Source organism: Coffea eugenioides, chromosome 8 (genome assembly GCF_003713205.1).
Source record: "Coffea eugenioides isolate CCC68of chromosome 8, Ceug_1.0, whole genome shotgun sequence".
NCBI classification, from domain to species: domain Eukaryota; kingdom Viridiplantae; phylum Streptophyta; class Magnoliopsida; order Gentianales; family Rubiaceae; genus Coffea; species Coffea eugenioides.
Window position 1 is genome coordinate 10,128,445 of NC_040042.1, and position 23,885 is coordinate 10,152,329.

General features: G+C 34.6%; 1 long non-coding RNA gene and 1 pseudogene across 1 annotated transcript in view; one reads left to right on the forward strand and one right to left on the reverse strand.

Moving 5' to 3' along the window:
• The window catches only part of LOC113781164, a 65,918-nt gene extending 50,765 nt beyond the window's left edge, over positions 1-15,153 (reverse strand). The window contains exons 1-2 of the long non-coding RNA XR_003469555.1: positions 15,120-15,153; positions 14,955-15,026 (exon numbers count right to left, since the gene is read on the reverse strand). This is a non-coding gene — a long non-coding RNA (uncharacterized LOC113781164). The remainder of the gene's footprint in view (positions 1-14,954; positions 15,027-15,119) is intronic.
• Positions 1-23,885, forward strand: part of LOC113781163 — an 87,241-nt pseudogene that overhangs the window by 46,593 nt on the left and 16,763 nt on the right.

Below are 23,885 nucleotides of genomic sequence, written 5' to 3' on the forward strand. Positions count from 1 at the left end.
CCATGACACGGAGTCCTTCCAGACGGAGGGACAAAACAAATGTCGCCAAGGCATGAAAATCATTAGCATTCGCTTTCGGTGGGCTTATTCTGCAACAGCAATGGAGCAACTACTTTTAAGGATAGCAACGCGGGCACCCACCCCGCGGTAAAGGGGGCGGGGGACGGGAGTATACTCCCCCACCTCACCCTACATTTATGTTAAATACCTAACTACACTTAATACAATAACACTTTTTTTAAAAAAAAACACAATAATAATTTAGTGATTATATTTGTATAAAAGTGAAAATTTGATTATTTTAGTTATATTTGTTTTATTATATTAGATTGTCTTCAAATAACCTTTGTTTAATTATTTTTTTGAGTTTTAATTGTGAAGTTACAATGAATAATAATTTGACGATGTATTGATATTTTAGTACTTGATAATTTGCTCAAATATAATATAATCAAATTTTTTTTAACCCCACGGGTGCCCCCGCGGGAAAAGCGGCGTGGGGCGGGGGAAGCCGAGGGCGGTGTTGGGGGAGGTGTCCTCCCCACCCCCGCCCCATTGCCACCCATAACTACTTTATAATTACTTGGTTCAATGATTACATTTCGGACGCGTTAACCAAAATTTAAATCTTAATCTAGCTAAATATGTGGTAAACATCAGATTTTCCTCTGATTCACTGTGCTATAGTTTTAGTCTGGTACTAAACTCTTGAGTGTCCCATAGTTGACATTAGCTCTGATCCCACTGCTACTATCTTGATTCCCTCTATCTTCCGTTGCACCTATTTAAGAGTTCAAAAGAGAAAAGTGCCCTCGTCAAAACCTATGTTTACACGGACTTGAGGATAATCCATCTTGTGTTAAAACGTATTTTGCTTTGAACTTTGAAGATGTACATCAGGGCATATCCAGAAAGTCCCACAGAGCAAAATGTTAGAGCCATTGTTGCTCATGTTCAGTGGCAGTTTAAGTAGTACCATTCCCCTAATCATTTGTTTTTCTGCATGAATTGATACTTAAAAATCCATGGTGCCCCGCGGGATGGATTCCCTAGAGTATTATAAGAATATATACATGAACCCCTCTCAACAATTCAAAGCAAATGAGAAAACTCTTCCATGCCACAAATATTTGCATAATTCTGTTCCATATTATGGCATATGTCCCAGTGCAGTGTTCTTCTAGTAATATTATCTCTTACTCTGCAGATGTATGAATTTTCCATTGTTAGCAGTGAGCATAGAATCTTCTTCTGCAATTTGAAATTGATTTGCAGTCCACATTTATTAGCATGAAGAAATGGTTCCTGCACTATTTATCAGTTGTTGAGCTCGCTCACACCAAACTGCACGTTTTCCAGAGTAATTTCTTCAGTTTAATGTTAAATCCAAACTTCCATTTTCCTTCAATTCCCTCCCTTTAAAGGTATCCGAGCTCAAAACTTTTGTAATTAGTTATGCCAATAGAAAGTGCAGGTGCATGACATGCTGCATTGCATCACGATGCACCAGATCTTGAGTCTTTAATTTTTAAGTGTATTATGCTCTTTTCTTTTAGTAATGTATAGCTTAAATCAGCTAAAAGACACTAGACCAGCGAAAGCTCCACCATTCAAGGGGAGTTTTCACAGCCTAGTGACTGATTGGTCACTACATACCCAATTCCAGTCCCCATATAGATTGTTTCTCAGTATCCTTCCTCAGACAAGTTAATTCTTCGACTGTGCGACTTTTGAAAACTGTAAATCTGGAGTAAGGAACACCTGAATAGTGTTTAATGCATTAAACTAAACTAAAGACAAACATATGAAGGCATAAAGCAAGCAGTGGCAGTGCGGGACAGCAGCTAAAGTTTAGGGGAATAGATTAGGCATAACGCATGTAAAGAGAGCTAGTGATAGACGCATAAAGAAGATAGCATCTACCTGCATCAACGTTCATTAGCCATCATTAAATTGATAGTTTTCTTTCAGTAATTTCATACGAATATGTTATTTGTTTAACATTTGATACAGTTGTACGGACAAATATAATATTGGATGCAAAACTGGAGAAGTAACTCCATTATTAAAGCAGAGAAAGGAATAAAATCCATGAGAAAAATATTCGAAACCTAGTCTAGGAGAAGAATAGACATCCAAGAAAAAAAGGCTGTTGGTAATTTCATAAGCAAGCGATGAAGTCATGTTTTGGGATGATCACATGACCAAGTATACATAACCAGCCAAATCACAGATGGGAAGAGCAAACTCTTGCTATATCATATTACTGTCTCACATACTATATTAAGTAGTTCTTAATACTAGATTACAAGTATCTGATTTAAATGGCGGATGCAATTCTATCTTTTGCTGTAGAAAGCATTGGCAAACTGTGGCTAGAACAGTATATCACGATCCTAGGTTGAGGAAGTACTTCAGTGGTTTTGCATGGATTTGTGTGTCACAACAATGGCAAGCCAGAGATCTTTTGCAAGAAATGCTTGTTAAACTTATCCCTGACTCTGAGCACAGACCCCTAACAATGAATAGCACAGAGCAGGAGTTGGGAACAAAGCTTCGCCAGGTCTTGCAGCAGAAAAGATGCTTGATTGTTCTTGATGACATTTGGTCAATAGAGGCTTGGGATTCCATAAAACACGCTTTCCCAATGACAGAGGAAGGAAGCAAAATACTGCTAACAACTCGTAAAAGGGACGTGGCACTACACATTGATCCAGATGGTTACCACTTACCACCATGAGCCTCCATTGCTGAACGAGGAAGAAAGTTGGGAGCTGCTCCGCAAAAAGGCATTACGAAATAGAAGTGACGAAGGTACGTATGTGTATTTCTTCTTTTTTTTTCCCATTTTTGTTCACAATTTACATTATAAGTTTTAGAGCAAACTCCAATTTATCCCCCTGTGGTTTAGTGTTTTTTACATAACCCCCCTATGGTTTCAAAAGCTATACATAACCCTCTTATGGTTTGGATTAAAGTGTTAAAGTGAGGGAAATGATCATTCATAATGGAGTTACCTAAAATGTCAAAAATAATCTTATGCAAAGTTGAAAATTACTTATTAACTAAGGGGAGTTATATGTATATTTTGAAAATCATAAGGGAGTTATATGTTAAAATATTAAACCATAAAGAGGTTATATGGTAAAGTATAAAAATTATACAAGATTAGTGTGTCATGTATTTATAAGGGTAATTTCAACATTTTCAAAAGTTCCGTTACGAATTACTATTTCCGTTACTTTAACATTTCAGTCTAAATTATGAGGGGTTTATGTATAGTTTTTGAAACTATAGGAGGATCATGTAAAAAATACTAAATTACAAGGGGGTAAAATGTAATTTGTCCAAAGTTTTATGGACAGGCCTTAACTGTACATGACAAAGAATTAGCCATGCACTGGATAAGCTCAATTGCATATCTTCTCATTAAGCCTACATCTTCACGAACATGAATTAGCTTGCATAGTTTCCATCTTTTTTTTTTAAGCAAAAAACTTTTTCTTTTGTTGATCAACAGAAGAGAAGCTTGTACATGATATTGAATGGGAGAATGATTTTCCAATATGGCTGACTGACTTAGCTAGGACGGATATGAGGGTAGTATCCCTTTTTTGTAACTAATCCTTGTAAGGTCAAGTGTTAATATCTATAAAATGATATCGTTTGTTGAAAAAAAAAAAAAAAAACAGAAGAGAAGCTTTACAAAGGAAGGAACTGCCTACTACATCAATCACCGCTGTATAATCTATACTATACAAATTCTATACATGTCAGGATAACTAATCAAGATAACAAGTTAATCCATGAGGCGTGCCTGATCTAAACCCCCGTTCCATCATCAATTCCAGATTCTCCTTAATACAGAATTTCCATCTTATACTCTTTATGTTTAAATGGAAATGAAAAATAGAATTGGTTACCATCTTCTGGTTCATCTCTGTCTCCTAAGAGATGTACACGTCTGGTATTTAGTCATTTATTTATTTTTATTTTATTTGTTTTCAAATGGGACTGTAAAGTCTTGCAAGGAAGAACAGAGTAAGGGGAGGGTTTTATAGTCAGAATCAGGGACCTCTTCTTTACCTGACTAATTCCTTATCAGTTTTAAGTAACTCTCTATACACAAACTCAATTGAGTTAAATCTTGAGGGCCACTGTTAGTTATTCTAACTAATATTCACTTTTAGATATTTTTAGTGATCTCTTAACGTGTTAATAAAGGTGGAGTGGAATTGAAACTATTTAGAACTACACTCAAATGTTCTCTTCTGCAGTTGGTTCTATTATTTTAGGTAACATATCTAATTTGCTAAAAGTAGTCACCATACCATGATTTTTGGGTAGAGGCAAAGTTATAACCTATGTTTTGAAACTCAGATTGGCTAGCAAAAGTTAGAGGTCAAGAGTTAATTGGTTTGATCGATTAGACCAATATTCAATACTTGGATAACATCATTTTGATGACATAAATATGCATCAATTTTTTATATATAAATAATATAGAAAATTGAGTATAAATACATTAGTTACATTCATTTTCAACCTTATGCTCCTTCTCTGTCAAATTCATTTAAATTAGTTATATTCCTTATCCATCAAATTTGTAAAAGATCACTAAATTGCTAATTCAACAAATGTCCAATCAACAACAAGTACTTAATAAGAATTTTCAACAAAAAAAAATCAAGTTTTGAATTAATTTGTTAACGTTTCCAAAGTTCAAATACACATCGATGAGCCTAAGTTGTTTAAAGTGGATAATAAGTCTTCAACAAATCAAGGCTTATTTGTAAAGAATACAAAAACTAAAACTGCACAATGAAATTATAAGAAAAGTTTGGGAACTTACTTATAATTATTCAAAACATCAGGGTCAGAACAAAGTACTAAAAAATTTTTACACTTAAGAGGCAATATCTTGCTCAACTTCGTCTGCTTCAACATTCATCATCACCAACATGACGCGAAGTTCCAGGCTTGCTCTGCATCTTTTCCATTTTTTTTTCGACTATTTTCCCTTTCTTGTTGTTTCCTTCCTTCAAATTGGCACCCTTCAACCTTTCTTTAATTTCATTCTTTTTTGCTGTTTTTCTTTTCCCTAATTTTTATTTAGATCTATAGATCTTAGAAAAAGACATTCATAGATATAAAGATCCATTATTTTTCTTCCTCTCTTGCTATTTGGTTGGAAGTTTTTCCTTGTGGTTTCAAATGTGTCATTGATTGTTGGGGAAATAAAATTAGGGCTTTAGAGATGAAGGGAATTTAGGATAAAACAAACAAATCAATAACTACCAAAAAAAAAGAATGGCAACAAAAAAATGAATAAAACACGACTTTTTACCAATTTTTACGGTTTTCGGTTCAACCCAATTTTTGATCGAGTTTTTGTTGAGTAGCTTTCTAAGTAGACTTCGACCAAATGCCTAATCGATTCCCAATTCAACTAGTTGAACTTGCCAGTCTAATCCAAGTTTTAAAACACGGTTTACAAGTATAGTAAAAAGTTATTTTATGACTATAAATTTAAAAACTATCAACTATATATCATTTTTCTCTTTTTCTTTTTGTTTCTTTTCCTTAATGATTTAATCTTGATATTGAATTACAATTCAAAGCAAAATAGTTTAAACCAAATATCTATATGAACCAGTTTTTTGGGATCTCATGATGACGTGAAAGATAGCAATAGTAAAAATTAAGTCTTTATTCGCTGCAAAACTTGAACCCGATGGGAACCATCTAAGAAGTCCTAATCAACAGAACAACAACAAGAAACCCAGACCAAGAGAAACAAAGGACAAAATAAATCAAAACTCTCCTCGCTCCTTGATCTCTACAGAGTCAAAGGCTTCTGTTCTGAAAAGCACACCATGAAACTTCAGATATTCTTGGATTTACTAAATCATTTATGCTCTGGTGCGTTCTGAAACTGAACTGACGGTATCACGGTGTCTACCGGTCTACATTCAAATTGCAATGAAAAAACATAAAACCAAATATCTTTCTGGAGAAGTAAAACAATCATCTTGATACTCCTTTCAGTTATATACTCCTATCAAACATCTTTCTTTCAAAAGGCAGTTAATCACCATTTCCTAGTCCAAATCAGAATCCTGAGAACTATTCTCCCAGTAATGCCAGATCAATCAACAGATACCAAGTCTTGGGAGTAGAGAATGTTTCACCAGAAAGGGATCCTTGACTAAGTCAGGTAGGAGGATAGCAAAATGTTGTACACAAATCAACATGTGCAATTTTGGTATGCCAAAACCATGGTAAGTAGCATACGCAATGAATGTCCCAGAAAAATCATTGAAAGTCAAAGTCAAACCATAAGCACTAAAAAAACGCCCAGATATGTTGCATCTTATAAGCCAATGATAACCCAAAGGGTCTCACATAGATCAAGAATAATCACTCAACAAGAAGAAGAATAATACATTCAAAAAGAAAAAAAACACATGCCAAAAAGGAAATACAGTTTGTGCTTAATAACATCATGTCAAGTAACTACAACGCACTTGAACAATCAATCAAAAAGAGAACTAATACATGCAACAGAACTCATTTGTGAAAACTGCCGTCAAATCTCAGTATCTTTTTCATTTAATCCAACCTCTAGCAAATCATATCAACTGGGTATGGTATAAATTGAGTACTAGTGTTGGTCTTCTCCACACTTACAGGATAGTACACAAATAGTTTATTACGTAATACATGAATATGCAGACCCACTCATATATAATTGTATTACTCAATTTTCAATTTTCAGGTCCGGGATGTGCTTAATTTTGTGCCATTCCTCTCCTCCCCTTTTACACTGTCGTCCCAGTCGGTAGCAGCGAAATATAGTCAAATGTTGGAGTGTCGTCATCTTTTGAATGCTGGATGGAAGTGTTTCAAGCGGACAATATTTTAGTGTCAGGTCTTGAAGAGAAGTGAGGTGGTCTCCAAACCAATCTGGCAATGAAGTTAGATTGGAAAAACTCTGCAGCTCCAGTTTTTGTAGTGCAGGCAAATGTTTGACTTCCTCTGGCAGAGCTGTCGCGTGTGACCCATTGATGCATAGACGAGTCAGGGATTTGAGGGCTTTAGTCCCCATTGAGAGACTCACCAAATTATAGCATCGGACCAAATGGATTTCCTGCAAAGAAGCAAGGCCTCGCAATCCTTCTTCTGGCAGAGAATTCAGCTCGGGAGAGTGCTTGATGGTCAATTCCTTCAAAGCCGTGAGATTGGAGATTGAAGCCCATGCCATGTTCGGGCAACGGTCGACGCATAACTCCTTTAGGGACAGCATACGTGGCAGTGGCAATGTCAACATTGGGCAATCCTTAAAGGACAAGGATTGAAGTTGAGAGAATACCCCTGGAGTACCTTGGACTTCTCTTCCTAACATTCCTTTTAGGTTGGGCATGTTCTCTAACTCCAGCTGTTTCAACGATGGGGACATTGCAGCAGCAGCGGCAATACTCTCTTGGACCCCAACTATGTACTCCGCTGCACTCTCGTGCACAACAACTTCTGTTACAGTTGAAATCCAAGATGGAAATGATGAACCGTTGAAGCCTAGGACACGTAGTAGTTGAAGGTTGGGCCGGGGTTTGAGGGCTTCGAGCACTTCCTTATCATTGTACCGTTGAATCGTTCTTTCGGAATCCCAATACAAATTCAACCCGTGGAGACTCTGTTTTTTAATTAAGCAAGCTTCTTCTGCATCCTTTTTGTCTTCAATCCTCTCAAGGTGCATAATTGTTAGCCCTCCTCTAAGCATATTTAAGTCTCGCAACTCACTTAGTCGGAAGCCTTTTTTGCCACTCGGGACGACCATACTTAACGTCCGTAGGCAAGTCAGCTTCCCAATTCCACTTGGCATGTGAGTCAAACTCCAACACCCATGTAGACAAAGATGTCGAAGATTTCTAAGGAATCTCATGCCCTTGGGTAGACTCCAAAGAATGAGACAATCATTTAGGTTTAAAATTTGCAAATTCCACAAGTCACAAATTGAATTGGGTAGTTCAACAATTAAAGATCTTGAAAGATCTAGATGCCTTAAATGTTTCAGTTTGCTTATTGCATGTAAAAGCTGCTTATTGTATGACATTACCTTGAGAGCCCTCAGGGAGCCACATTTTGACAAGAAAGAAAAGCATTGGTCAATGCCTGTGATTGTAATAGGAAAAGCCACTGTTAGCTGATCATCTGGCATACCTAATATCATGGTTCTATTTGACTCTGTTCCACCGTGTTTTGCCTCCATTACTGATCGAGCCAAATCATGGACAAGGTCATGCATCTTAAAAGTGAGGGCATTGCCAAATTCATCTTCCTTTACTGCTTGGAATAGTGATCTATAATATAGATCAGTCAGCACAGCAACACCAACATCTTCCACTTCCATTGTTTCATTAGATGAAAGCAATCCATTTGCCATCCACAAATGTATTACCTCTTCTATTTCAAATTCATAGCCCTTGGGAAATGCTGCACAATATGCAAAGCAACCTCTCAACTCTATCGGAAGATTAAGATAGCTCAATCTCAACGCGGGCAAGATATGTGTTGTATCTTGAGGTAAGTTCCAAATTTCACTGCATTTCACGGAGTTCCATTCATTTTCTTGCCTTTTAAATCGTAGAAAGCCTCCAAGAGCCTTTGCAGCCAGAGGAACACCACCACATTTTTTCACAATCTCTTTTCCGATAACTACAAGGTTAGGATATTCTTCAGCCTCTTGACGGCCAAATGCCCGTTGCCTAAACAGTGACCAACACTGATTCTCTGACAAACTCGACAGATAATATGTTTTTAATGTGCCCATTATTGTGGCAACCTTCTCCATGCGAGTTGTCATGATGATTGAACTACCTCTTGATCCGCATTCCAGAACAGATTTCAGTTTCTCCCATTCCTCTAGATTCTCATTCCAGACATCATCCAGTACAACCAGGTATCTTTTCCCTCTCAACAACCCTTGAAGTTTTCTTTGCAGAGGATCCAATTCTAATTCTTCAACAGGAGTCCCTCGTATTGAATTAATTAAGGCTTTTATAATCCTCTTCCCCATCGGAATCTCTGAAACCAACACAGAAGGTTTGGCTCAAATGCTTGGCTATGCGTTCATCAATTGGAACACTAATTGGGCAAAGTGTTGTCTTTCCAAGCCTCCAAACCCACTATAGGGAGGCACTGGATACATTTTGATTGACTCTAGTCTTTTTCTTCGTCAAGATGCAGTACGATCTGCTCTTTTTCCTCGTCCCTTCCAAGAACTTCAGGTCATTTACCGTTGGAGCCAGTCTCACGGCTTGCATTGAAATAGCCCACGCTTCTGATCACTCAACCAAGATCTTTTCGCTCATTAGCTATTGCATTAAATTTATCAAGGATTATCCTTCAATCCTTGTCCCATCCTGTGCCCGAAACCTCATGTTTGATTTGCTGGGAGACAACCAATACATGCAACATATGTTGTTTGCACTTCGGTTCTCTCGCAGACTCACGGTTGATAATCATGCTAATATGTCATCGACTTCATAAGCAATAAGATTGAGTTCTGCACCAAAGATTGAATTGCCTGTCCAGTAAACTGCTTCTGCTCGGCATCTTCATCACTGCTTTGGTTGTTGAAGCAAGCTTGAAAGCTTTTGGTATCTTCTGTTTCAATACACAAAGCAATCTAAGCTCCTCTTGGATTATGGAGAATTCAGAATTTTTTACCAGACTTTCCAATACGCTCATTCAATGTGACCTGAAAATTACGAATAATGGAAGGGAAGTGGACTTAGTTAAGTTCCCTAGGGAGGAGAGGGAATTCAAGTAGAAAGGGCAAAAAGAGAGTTTTTTTGTTACAAAAGTAATGTTAGAAAATGCTCGATTATCATCCAAATGCAAGATGAAATGTTTTAAACTTTAGATAAAAAAAAAAAAAAAAAAGGTTCTCAATATTAGACAGCCATCAGCACCTGGCAATATTATCCAAAAAAAAGAACAAATGGTTGCGAAACCCAGAAAAAATCTGGTAAAAGATAGACTAAAATTAATCAAAATCTGAAGGGATACGAGAATTCTATATATGGTCCCTTCAGGCAATTATTCCTACAATTTTTTGTCAAGAAATGACAGTTGGTTCATATTTTAAAATGATTGAAAATAGTACAGTCTAAGAATCTAAAACAATTATTATTTCACCATCCATTGGTGAATTTAATTTGAGAATATGACCAAAAGGACTCTTAAAATCTGCAGAAAAGATAACCAAATAACAATACCTTCATCAAGTTTAAATAATTAAATATTTCACCCTTCTTATTTCTTTCATGAAATATAGCATTCAACATAATTATGAACGAAGAAACACGGGCAATGTACAAAACACTTTTTGCAATGGAGACGGCCCATTATAAGTTTATAAAGGACAAAGTAGTAGTTATTGAAGAAAGAAAAGTAGAGTGAAATTGCTTGAGTTTCCTGGCCGTATTGTAGTACAATAATTGAACTTGTTGACTTAAAGAAAGTAGATCGAAATTACTACATGACTACAAGATGCTTAAAGTAAATTTTACTACGAACCCTTAAACGGTAGATACATTCCACTCAATTTTTAAACTTTAATTTTAGAAGCTTTGCCTCCTAAAGTTTAAAATACATTGTACTTTGGTTTGGGATATTTTACTTTCTAAAATATGAAATCCATCCTATGAAAATATCAAAATTAAAAAAATAGCAGGCAAGTGATGCTTAAAATTTAGGAATTAAAACTACTTCCTCTGTCCCAAGAATTGAGACATGCACTTTTCATATTCTTCTGGTCTTAACCATTGTTTGAACACGAAAATTAGCAAACTAAAAACAAAAGGTGTGCATGTGTTATGGTGGGCCGTAGTAATTGTTTACTATTAATTAATGAAATCTTGTCATTATTACTGAAGGGTATAAAAGAAATAGTTGTTTGACTTTTGCAAAGAGATGCCTATTTTGTGATAACAAAAAAAATGGAAGCATGACTAGGGATGGAGTAGATAAATTTCATATTTTAGGGATAGAGTAGTGAGAGAAGGGTGGATTTTATATTAATAGGGGTAAAGTATTCAAAACTAAATTTTAATGACTAAGGTGAGAGTGTGTCTATATCTTAAAAGAGTCCAAAATGGAATTTAGCGAGTTAAAAAATCAAGGGTAAATAGTAATGAATCGGTGAAATTCCTTATTCACCAAGTTGAGAATAGTGCTACAGTAGTTCGAAGATAGACCAAGGCTTTCTAGTTCCATATTTGTTTATTGTGGGTTTAATAAAACTTTGGCACTCTGAACTAAGGGGGTAGTCACATCTACCCCTTTAATCTCAAAAATATATATTTTACCCCCCATGAAAACTAGTCAAAGTTAGAAATACAAAAAAAAAAGAGAGTGTAATGACATTATTATCCTTTTATTCATGAACTTGTCTATAACCAATAATCATTTCCTTTCATTGCTAAAAGATTTACATCTTCTTTATCATATCAATTGTAGAAAAATATCAACTAAAAATAGTTAATATTTAGTTTATACTCTTGAAACTTTTTTCATTAGATCAATGTTCACTTTTGTATATGTTTTATTCAATTTATTAGACCTTAAGTCAAATAAAATGGATAAATAACACAATACTAAAAATAAATACAATTGCCAAAATTTCAAAAACAGGGGTACTACAAAACTCATTATTTTAAGGAACTTTTTATTATTTTAATTTATTTAAACTTTTACACTAATATTATTTCATTTATGAAATTAGTCCAATATTAGATTCTTAATCTAAATTTGCTAAAAATATCTAGTATGCCTTATTTTTAAACTTCAAGAAGGAAAATAGAGATTAAATCAATTTTATTTTTTAAAAAGAAAAAGGCGATAATAGTAAACTATAAATATATAAACAAAAAATGAAAATAGTATTAGCCCAATGTTCACATAAACGAAAATAGTAAAAAACTAAAATTTTAAACAAAAAAGTTAGTATTACCTACTTAAAGTATAATAAATTGAACAATACATACATAAAAGTGAATAAAATTTTAAGGATATAAAATAAATATAAACTTGTTTTAAGCTTTTATGATTATTTCGGTTGTAGAATCACCATAGATTTTGATGACTTTGTTATACTTCCAAAAGTAGTAGTGACTTTCATGATTATTGAGGGTATTTTGGTAATAACAGAATTGAAATTTTAGTTTACAAATATACTTTTGCTTGAAAAACAATTTCCACAATTTTCTTGAAAAATAAAATCTTGGATTGAAGGAAATTATTTGGCCTTAGATTTTTTTTTTTAACCATTCTTTTAGAAACTAAAGAAGAACACTAAGAATCTATAGTTTCCCTTCCTATATTAATTAGGCTAAATTCTTAGAACATCTTTAAAGAATGTCCTACTCTAGTATCTATTTGGTGGTATGCTACATTGCTTCAATTATATAAATTATATACTTTTGAACTCTGCATCCAATCAGGAAGTTATCACTATGGCTTTCTTCTAGGGTTGCTTCCAACTTAATTTGAACTTATAGTAGGACTTATAGTATCATTTCAGAATATCTAAAAAAAATTGAAAGAAAATTAGGACTTATATGTGGAAAAAGAAAGAAAAGGAAAGCACGCAAAGTTGCACAAAATGTTCAACCGTACACGTATTCTAAATCCCACAGCAAAATAATGTTGTATTCCTAACTCTCCAAAATTCTATGCCTAACCCACTAATTAATTTTGGTTATTCTGGTTTGTAGAGAAATCCTAACCGGTGCAATCAAATCACCACATTTTCTTCTGTTTATGTCCCGTCATTTATTGAGTGTGACTCCACAATTATTTTTTTTTTTTCTTTTTTGAAGAGGGGGGGGGGGGGGTTAAGCAAAAATATGATGAAATTAGAAAGCAAGCATGTCAAACTAGAGTTTCCTACTCCAACCATTCCCTTCCAAAAGATAGATTATTCATCTATACATCCATAACGGACAAGAGGAATTTATTCTAAAACTTGCTTAGTATTTCTTTAAAAAAAAAACCACACAATAAAATTTGAGTGTCTAAAACAAATTAGCATACAAACTCTAAAAATTACTATGGGAGGAACATAAAACTTGAAATCTCAAAAAACAGCATTACGTTGAAAGGAAAAGTGTAAAAAATAAAGAAGCCAATAGTGCTTGATTTTTTTTTTTTTTTTGAGCAAAACTGTGCTACTTTATAGAGAAGATTAGCATAATTGACAAAGCCTTAGTAATATTAGAAGGAAAAATTTAAGTATTGAAAAAGCACATTTAACAAAAAGCAAGTAAAATAGAATATTTATGGCAGCTGTAGTAACAAGTATCTATGCCTAAAAAAAAAAGTATGTCTGCCTAAAGATTTCTCAGTGTTGACTAATTTTATGCAGAGAGTACAGTGGTTTTCACCCTATAATTAATTTATTGGTACCCTATAATTAATGATGATGCAAGAGATTATGGATCGAAACATTTATGAATTTAAGTGACGCATTAGCCATAATAGATCCAGAGTTTAGAAGTTTAATTCATGATGCATTAATTAGTTGACATATGGATCGTATATATTGCCTTTTTTCTATAATGTAAACGATTCATATTGCACTGTCTTATTTTCAGTGATTTCTTATCGGTTTCAAGAAAATATTACGCCAAACGATTCATATGTACAAAAAAAATTACCCAAACTAATATGATATACCAAGAATAACAGGAAGCAAAATCTCAGCCCTGGAAGCTACTCGGCAACATATAAAAGTAGAGGTGGCAATATGGATAAATGGTTCATAATTGGTTTTGACTTAATGGATGGTAGATGAAATTTATCCAATCCATTTAAATCCATTTATTAAATGGATCTAAATGGATTAAACAAAAACCAATTATCCATTTATAATCCATTTAAATATTTTGGTTACTTTTTTTTTGTATTACCATTCTTATAATATGAAGATACTTTTTTATGTACTTGTAAATTTTAGGTGTTGAAAATGACAAAAATCAATAAATGACAAAAATAATTGGAACTAACCATGAAGATTGTTGTACAAATAGCCATATGGTAATTAATGAGGGATTAATGGGGACTAAATCACATCATAATCTAAGGAGGGAGGTTCAACTGGGCCTACGGAGGACTAAACCACACCCGTATGAATTTTTTGAAAAAATCACATATTGTGACAATTAATAGGAGGTAATATTTAAACTCTTGATCTCCCATCCATCAAGGCTTAATCCTTAAGTTGGCTCCTTAAGTTGGCTTAAAACCAGAATGGAACACAAGCATTTGGTCATACTGGAAAGGTAAAGGCTGTCTTTCTTTATTTGTCACTTCTGAGCACAGACTTAAGCAGGCAAGGCACTAGTTGCTCTCTTTATTTTCTGTCCAAAATTAAACTTTTTCACTGCAGTAAGAGAGTTAAAAGGTCGGAACTAGTACATCATTGAATTAGCAGAAATTGAGACACCATGTTTATGATTTGATGGCGGCTGCATGCTAGTTGCCATCATCATCGACGTGTTCATAAGGCCGGTGAAATAAACGCGGAGGAGGCCAACACTAAAGAACAGAGGAATGAGATAGAGTTGAAAAACATGCAACAAGTTTCTTTTATTTAGTTTTTAAGTAAATTGATATATATGGTTTTTGTGGATAATCCATATAAATCCATTTAATTTAATGATTTTACTTTGGCTAACCATTTAAAACCAACATTATAAATGGATAATCCAAATCCATTTAATTATGGATTATATGGATGGATAAATGGGTCTCAATCCAAATTGCCAAAACTATATAAAAGTATATACTAGCAGAAGAATAAAAGTCAAAAGCACATGGAAGCCAGATATATATTTCAACCAAAAATGTGTATAATAATGATAAAAAAAAAAAAGAAATTCAGCACTTACTTTGGAGAGAATGAACACTCTGGCAAAAGCTGATCTGTTGGATTTGCAGAAATTCCCTTTATAATGGTGAGGCTACGTTAAAAAAAAAAAACAACATTAAGTTTAAGGGGAAAAAAAAAAACTTCAGCACTTACTTGAGAGAGAAAAAACAAAAAAAAAGGAAACCTCTGGGAATAGCTGATCCGATGTACATGGGAAAATTCCTAGTATGTCGTGAAGCTGCTTGATTACTCAAAGTAAAGTTTACGAAACAATAATATTCGGAGGAAGATGATAATTTGAACTAATGTAGAAACAATTAGTACGTGCAAGGCTTTTTGGCAATGGAGATGGTCTCTTATTGAGGAGAAAGTAGTGAGTTTCCTAGCAGTGCAGTAGTACAATTATTGAAAGTGGTGGACCTATAGATTACAATTTTTCCAAGCAATTGCATGATAAAGTAGAGCGAAAATATTACTGCATGCCTTTACAGTTGTCTAGGAATAAACTTTTGAACATGGGGGACCCAAATTATTCCATCCTAGAAATTTGGCTCACGAGTGGGAACTTGGAAGCTAAGTGTGAACTTACCAGTACGAAAAGTGAAGGATGAGATAATTTGTTTGGATAAGAATTTATTTGGATGATTTATTTGATCCAGTTATTGTAGTATTTTTTGTGATGTGATGTATGTGAGATAAAAAGATGATTGGGAATTGTGTGTATGATGCAAGCAAAACAAAATCTGAAATTTTTATGTTGTCCAAACAACTTTTGTTTCTGCTTATACAGTTATAAGCTTTTTTCACAAGATTATTTTAAGTTCAAAATAAAGATACTAAAATGAAATTATGAGAAATCCACAAGATAAAATGAAGCTAAAGATGGAGATGTTAAAATAAGTTTTAGGACACGTTGTATCAACCTTATTTTTGGAAGTCTCACGGGTGATATAGAATTCGGGGCATTATCTTGCGATCTTGGGCTAACTACTTAGAATATTGACGAAAAAAAATCGCACATCTAGTGGTCTAACAAGGGGCACTTCTACAACTATTGTCAGTCCGACAGCAAAAGTTCAATTTTTTTTGGGCAACCTCGCGCCTCACGCTTTCGAGCACATACCTCGCGCCTCATGCTTTTATCATTACCCTTTTGAGCACATACCAAATGCCATATCTGGGCAACCTCGCGCCTCACGCGAGGCCCAAATTAACTAGTACATATAAAGCCTTGACGATGTCAAAATAAGGATGGCAATGGGGCGAAGTTGAGGCTGGGGACCCCGCCCCGCTTCTCTCAGAAGCAAATAAAAATTTGTTATATAATTTTATTATAGTTAAATTTTAGTAAATAATTAAATACTAAAATATCAATATATCATCAAATTATTATTCATTGTAATTTCATAACTGAAACTTATAAAAAAAATTAAACAAAACTTATTTGAATACAATCCAATATGATGAAATAAATATAACTAAAGTAGTCAAATTTTCACTTTTGGTACAAATATAATCACTAATTCATTATTGTGTTTGTGCTTTTTTTTGAGAAAAATGTTATTGTATTAAGTGTAATTAGGGATTTAGTATAAATGTATTAGTAAATTTATTATAACTAATTAATAATTTCTATTAATAGACATATATAATTATTAGTATAATTGATAATATCAATTATATTACATATAGTAATATATATTATATAATACATACAACTAATGATATCATTATCATAAGTTTATAACTAATTAAATTAAATATTACATATATAATTACATATATATTTATTTTTATTTTTTTAAGTGGGTGGCGGGGCGGGGAAAAAATTTCCCCCCGCCCCACCCCCGTGCAGGGCACCCCATTGCCATCCTTATGTCAAAAGTTACTGATTTAATGTCTTACTATAAGAAGGAGATAAAATTGATATTCATGTAGTATGGTATGTGGAAATTATTTATTTTACTTGTACAATTAGTGGTATAATTTGTGGATATGTTTATATTATTTATATAGTGTAGGATGTGAATTGGGTATATGGGATACTGTGATTGTGTGGAATGGGAGATGGGTACATGGGAAGCAGAGGTAAAAGCGCGTAATGTATTGAAGTCTGGTACTCCGGTTCACAAGTTGAAGAGAAAAGCGCGTAGGAAATGTGTTTTTGTTCAATCATTCTATGATTCTCTCTTTTTAAGCATTTACAACTATTTAATCAGTAAGTTGAAATTTCTCGAATATGATATAGGAATTTTTTTTTTATACTTTACTTACCAAAAGTTAATGAATCTTTTTCTTTTTATTTGTTTTGTGGAGAGTTGAAATTGATCATTGGGGTTCACGAGGGATTCCATCACACCCCCTCCAAAAATGTTTGAAACATTATAGCTCTCAAATAATTATCAATTGCATTAAATAGTGGTTGAGTCAGGACCTGAGGTCACTAGGGGCAAAAGATAGAATAGTAAAGGATATATAAGGATATTATTTTCGATTAAATACTTTACAATGAAAAATTTGAAATGAAACAAGGTTAAAATTTTGATAGATTTTACTCGTAATATTGAAACATGATTTTGAATTGAAAAGTAAAAGACAAAAGACATTTTAACTTATTTCAGATTTTTATAGAGGGGAAAATTGAAGGAAGAGAGCATTTTTAAAAATTGTCAGATGGGGAGAAATAAAAGGTCACGAAGACTTGAAACGAGCTTCCCATGACTTGTAATGATGATGACAAAGTTGTTATGCATACAATTTTGAAAAAGAAATGAGATATACTTCTGTGAAAAGAGAAAATATTTTTTGGAGCTTATTTTATAAAAGAAATGTTATTTGTACTCCAATTTTTGTTAATCATACTTCCACTATCATTTTTATCATATGGCTCTCATTTATTAGACTTTATGATAAAATAAATGGTGAGAGTGCAATCAACCAAAAAATGAGTGCAAATAACATTTCTGTTTCATAATTTTGTTAATAATCAATACCATGATCAAAAGAATAGAGACACTAATAAAACATATAGGTAAATCATTAGGAGATCAACCTATTCTCAAATTTTAAATAGGTAGTACGGCGCCGCTGCTTTGTTGAGCCGCGCCACGGAATCCAGAGCTCCAAGTGGGCCATATGGCAAATGGTTATCAATTAGTACCCTATCCATGTCGAACGAAAACGTACAATTTTTTTTATTCAAATGTCCAACTATGGGAGTATTCTCGAGTCCCTTAACTCAATTTAGTAAGAAAATGTATATACAATCTCATCTTTAGCCTTGATTGTAGATATTTGCTACTTAAAATTGACCGCAAGTGGATGGAAACAACTACAACAAGGAAAGGTTTCTCCCTTCATATTAGTACAGAGTTCATTACATCAAACTATTTCAATTTGCATTTAGATTGAATGATTTGACAAGGATTTGAAATTTTCTCAAATCCCTTTAGTTGTTGAGATTATTTAAAAGGTATTTAAATTTATAAATCATCAATTATTTTAGCATTGAAATGTGCTTTTGATAATTGGTGAAATACAAATTCAAACACTTCTTAAACAATTCAAACTACTAGAACAATTCTGGTGAATTTAAAATCCTTTGTTAAATTCCTTAGTCCAAACGAAGATACTACAATTAATAAATAAGCAAATTACCCGGATAGCCACTAAACTTTTTGAATGGTTAAAATTTGGTCACTCAACTATTAGTAGTATATTTTTATTCAGTAAACTATTAAAAAAAAGATACTTTCATTGCTGCTGTTGGAGTTGACATTTGATGACGCACAGTATGATTTAAAAAAAAAAAGATATTAGCAGTAGATACTTTCTTTTTTCTTTTTTTTTGGTGTAAGACAAGAAACTAGTAGTAAACAACTATTCTTTTGTTTAAAATCTTTTCCTATTAATTTGCTTGCCAATTGTCTGTATAAAAAGTCGTATGCAACTAATTCACTGATAGGTTGCAATTTTATCATTTATTTTATTATTAATTTCCTCTATTACCTAACCCGATGTGAATTAATTATTAGATTCTACTCACTTTTCGTAATTTGCATTTATTTCAGGGAGTAGAACAAAAATATCACAATTAAGGCCAATTTGATAGTCATCGGAAAAGAATTCAAATAACAAGCATCTAGGGGTATTTTTGGAACAAGAAAATACGATCCTTTTTGGTAATTTACGGAAGACAGCATAAAAGAAGAGAAAGGAACGCAGGGCTGGTGTTCCTTCCTCTCGGGTGGGAGCCGCCGCCAGAGGATGGCAATTTTAGATAGGAGCTGGCTTTTCTTTGAGTTTTTCCATTTTTCTAGTTTAGTTAGAGGAGCTTTGACTTTTCCTTTCTTAGCTTTTGAGTTGTTCTCTCGTGGAGCTTTCTTTAACTTTCTCCTTTCGTCTTTTGTGGTTTGCCCTGCGCATGCCAGGAGCCTTTCACCAATTAAACGAATTGAGTTTTTCCTAGTTTTGAAGTACAATGGCCGCAGTTATTTCTTCAATTGTGTGTAGATTTTGTTCATCAAATATGAACTAATTTTCTCACTCTAGTCAAGGGACAACGGAGGCTCTGATTCGCCTAAAACTTGTGAGATCGATTTAATTTTATCTTTTTCTTTTATTTATTGGTATTCGCATATCTCTTGATTGCAGTGTTCATGACTATTTAATTAATTGATTGTCTTGGATCTGGATAATTAGTTAATTTGGTAATCTATTGTCAATTAGGGCATTAAATCCGTAATTGTTTAATTGTCTTGAAATAGTGACAACTGGCATGATTGGATTTGTATCAGGAGAATACGCGAGCTAATCTGAAATAACCTTGGTAGTGTGTTATTTGGTTAGAATAGGCCTCCTCTAATACGTAAGGCAATTGGGAAATTAAATCTTATGGGCGTACCTAGAATTATTTCTTAATTAGAGCAGTGATTAACGGACGTACCTTAATCACCGACACAGTAAGGAGGAGTTGATTGCCATCGCTTGTTTGGTAGTTATAACCTATTTATTGATAAATAATTGGAATTGCCTTTGGTTCGATGATCAATTAGGTGAACCATTGCTGAAATTATTCCTTGGCTAGATTCTTAATTATCCCTCGTTTGATTTTAGTAAATTGTTATTTAATTTCTAGTTGGCTATTTTATTTTTATTATTTTACTTTTAGTTGAATTGCTTAAATTGTCACCCCTGATATAAAAACACCCCCATTGTCACTGTGAATTTGAAAAGAAACGGTTACTCCCAGTCCCTGTGGATTCGACCCTGCTTACCACTATTTACAAAAATTAATTTCAGTTGAGCAGGTTTTATTATTGCACAGGCTGACAACCTGTCATTCACACAACTTTTCTTGCAAGAACTGACATGGGAGAAATATTTAAAGGAACTAATTCTTGTTTCTTTGTAGATGTATAGTTTCTTTATTTTTGAGGTGTGTTGAAGCATGATTAATTAACTTCACAGTTAATCTACAACCATTTATAGAAAACTTTACATTGGGTTAACATGATTGCAATAAGTTGCTAAAAATGGTTTTCAAACTTATTTAACATTTTGCTCAACAAAACAGGCAAACTACCTTAGGATGCCTACGTCCCTATTTTGGTCAATTTATTTTGGTCAAGCAATATAAATAGGAACAAAGGCAAACTATCCCTCATGTGACTTGCTATCAACTTGTTCAACAAAATCCAAGATATACACACTCTGTTACCACTTACCAGTCCACCTTCTTACTCCAAAATATCCCTTATCTCTTGTAATTAATTTTTTTGTCTAATAGTTACCATAATATGCAAGAGGAATCAGCTGAGCATGACTCCACTTTCAAACTCTCTGGAGATTTTGTCTCTTTTTTTTTTTTTCCTTCCCCAGTATTTCAATGCTAATGTGTGAGGTCATGTTCAGTCTGCCCGATTGAAATCCAATAGTACTACTAGAATCTACACAAATTTCTAGGCATCTAATTGGAATACAATGCGTGTTCAAATGCAGGAAGCAAGCAAGCAAGAGAGAATAACAGCCTAACTAGTAGTCTGCAAGGCAGTGAATACTTTTTTGGCCTTGCTAGAGTACTCTCCTTAATCCAGAAAATTTCAACCAAGTTTGAAAAACAAGGTTAAAACCATCATCTGGTATAATGCCAATGATGCTGAGTGCTCAAAAGTCCAAGTTTACCAGCACCTTTTCTGGCTCTTAAATTTCGAGATTGCAGCAGGAGGAGCGGAAGAAGACATCACAGTTTTATCGTGTCTCTACCAAATCCTTTGTAGCCTTAATAACACTGAACATATCAACATCAATGTACTATTAGTTTGTCCTCTTATACATGCAGTGAGACCACGGCTAAGTTTTCTTGCTGCAATCCAGTCTGCCTGTGGAACAAAATCTTATGTGATTTCACCTGCAAATCGTGATTTTGCATAAAGTTATAGATGATTGCTTTATGAATTACAGGCATCGTGAATTAAGATAAATATTTAAAGTCGAGCAAATTTTCAAGTCTATTCTACCTTCTTTCTAGTATTGCAGTGGAATCCACGAGACTCGCTTTCTTCCTTTCCTTTGCAAGTGCAACATACTACTGTGATAGCCTCTGGTCTGCATGGGCTTTTCTGATGGTGCAATCGGAATATATGATGCCCATGGCTTCAGGCTCGATGTTGGACAGCACCCTCGTCATACAATGCGGAATTTCTTTGGATTCGCCAAATCAGATGCAAAATTATCCTGTTAACTAGTGAAATCTCTGTCCAGATGTCCTCCAAAATAAATGACATCCTTAAGTGCTTGTATCATGGTATCAAAAAGTATAGGGCAAATTACATTTTAGCCTCCTGTGGTTTTCGCAAAAACCACATAACCTCCCATGATTCAAAAAGCTATACATAAACTCTCTGTGATTTGGGTTGAACTGTCAAATAGACGGAAAGAACTCATAGTGACGGTTCGTGGGCAAAACGCGCTTGTACCACTGGTATCAATAAGTAATCTATCATGTATATACACATATTAATAATTTTTACTCTTTTGCATTTATATACATTCTCTATTTAATCTCACTTGCACTTTCTTGTATTTATTTACTTTCCATAATTAATCTTACATTTTCAAATGTGGATGGTTTAAAGTAATAGCATTATGAGAAAAAACCCAAATATCTTCTTCATTTAATCCAAGCTCTAGCAAATGAATAAATTCATATCAACAGGGTATGGTACAAAATAGGTACTAGTGTTGGTCTTCCCCACACTTACAGGACAGTACACAAATAGTTTCTCACGTAATACATGAATATGCAGACCCACCCATATATATAATTGTATTACTAAATTTCCAGATTCGGGATGTGCTCAATTTTGTGCCATTCCTCTCCTCCCATTTCACACCGTGTTCCCAGTAGGTCGCAGTTACCTATAGTCAAACTTTGGAGTGTCGTCATCATTTGAATGCTGGATGGAAGTGTTTCAAGCTTCGGACAATCCCATAGTGTCAGGTGTTGAAGAGAAGTGAGGTGGTCTCCAAACCAGTCTGGCAATGAAGTTAGATCGGGAAAATCATCCAGCTCCAGTACTTGTAGTGCGGGGAAATGTTTGACTTCCTCTGGCAGAGCTGTCGCATATGACCCGTAGATGCTTAGATGAGTCAGGGATTTGAGGGCTTTAGTCCCCATTGAGAGACTCACCAAATTATCGCAACAGGACAAATCGAGTTTCTGCAAAGAAGCAAGGCCTCGCAATCCTTCTTCTGGTAGAGACTCCAGCTCGGGACATCCCCAGATATTTAACTTCTTCAAAGCCGTGAGGCTAGCCAAGCTTCTGGGTAAGGCTTGCAGATCATAAATAAACCAAAGATCCAGCGATTCAAGAAGACTAAGATTTTGTAGCATCTCTTCTGGAAAACAACTCAATCCTTTAATCGACCGAATGTCAAGGGAGTTAAGACTAGTGAGATTGGAGATTGAAGCCCATGCCAATGATGCCATGTTCGGGCAGTAATTGACGCATAACTCCTTCAGGGAAGGCATACATGGCAATGGCAATGTCAACTTTGGGCAATCAACAAAAGACAAGGATTGAAGTTGAGAGAATACTCCTGGAGTACTAGCAGTACCTTGGACTTCTCTTCCTAACATTCCTTTTAGGTTCGGCATCCTCTCTAACGTCAGCTTTTTCACCCCTGGAGTAGTAGCAGTGCTCTCCTGGGCCCCAACTATGTACTCTGCGGCACTTTCCCGCACCAAAACTTTGGTTACAGTTGAAATCCAAGATGGAAATGATGAACCTTTGAAGCCTCGTATACTCAGATATTGAAGGTTGGGGCTGGGTTCGAGGGCTTCGAGCACTTCCTCATCATTGTACCGTTGAAGCGTTCTTTCGGAATGCCAAACCAAATACAACTCGCGGAGACTCTGTTTTTCAATTAAGCAAGCTTCTTCTGCATCCTTTTTGTCTTCAATCCTCTCAAGGTGCTCAATTGTTAGCTCTCCTCTAAGCATATTTAAGTCTCCCAACTCACATAGTTGGAAGTCTTTTTTGCCACTCAAGATGACCAAGCTCAACGTCCGCAGGCAAGTCAACTCCCCAATTTCACTTGGCATATGAGTCAAACTCTCACACCCCTTTAGACAAAGATGTTGAAGATTTCTGAGGAATCTCATGCCTTTGGGCAGGCTCCGAAGTTTGTAACAACCATTTAGGTTTAAAATTTGCAAATTTGACAAGTCACAAATTGAATTGGGTAGTTCAACAATTCCACATCTTGAAAGATTTAGATGCCTTAAATGTTTCAGGTTGCTTATTGCATGTGACAACTGCGTAAACTCTTCTTGGGTAGACTCCATTGACCTTACAATGAGCGCCCTCAGGGAACCACATTTTGACAAGAAAGAAGAAAACTGGTCAGTGCCTGTGATTTTAATAGGAAAAGCCACTGTTAGCTGATG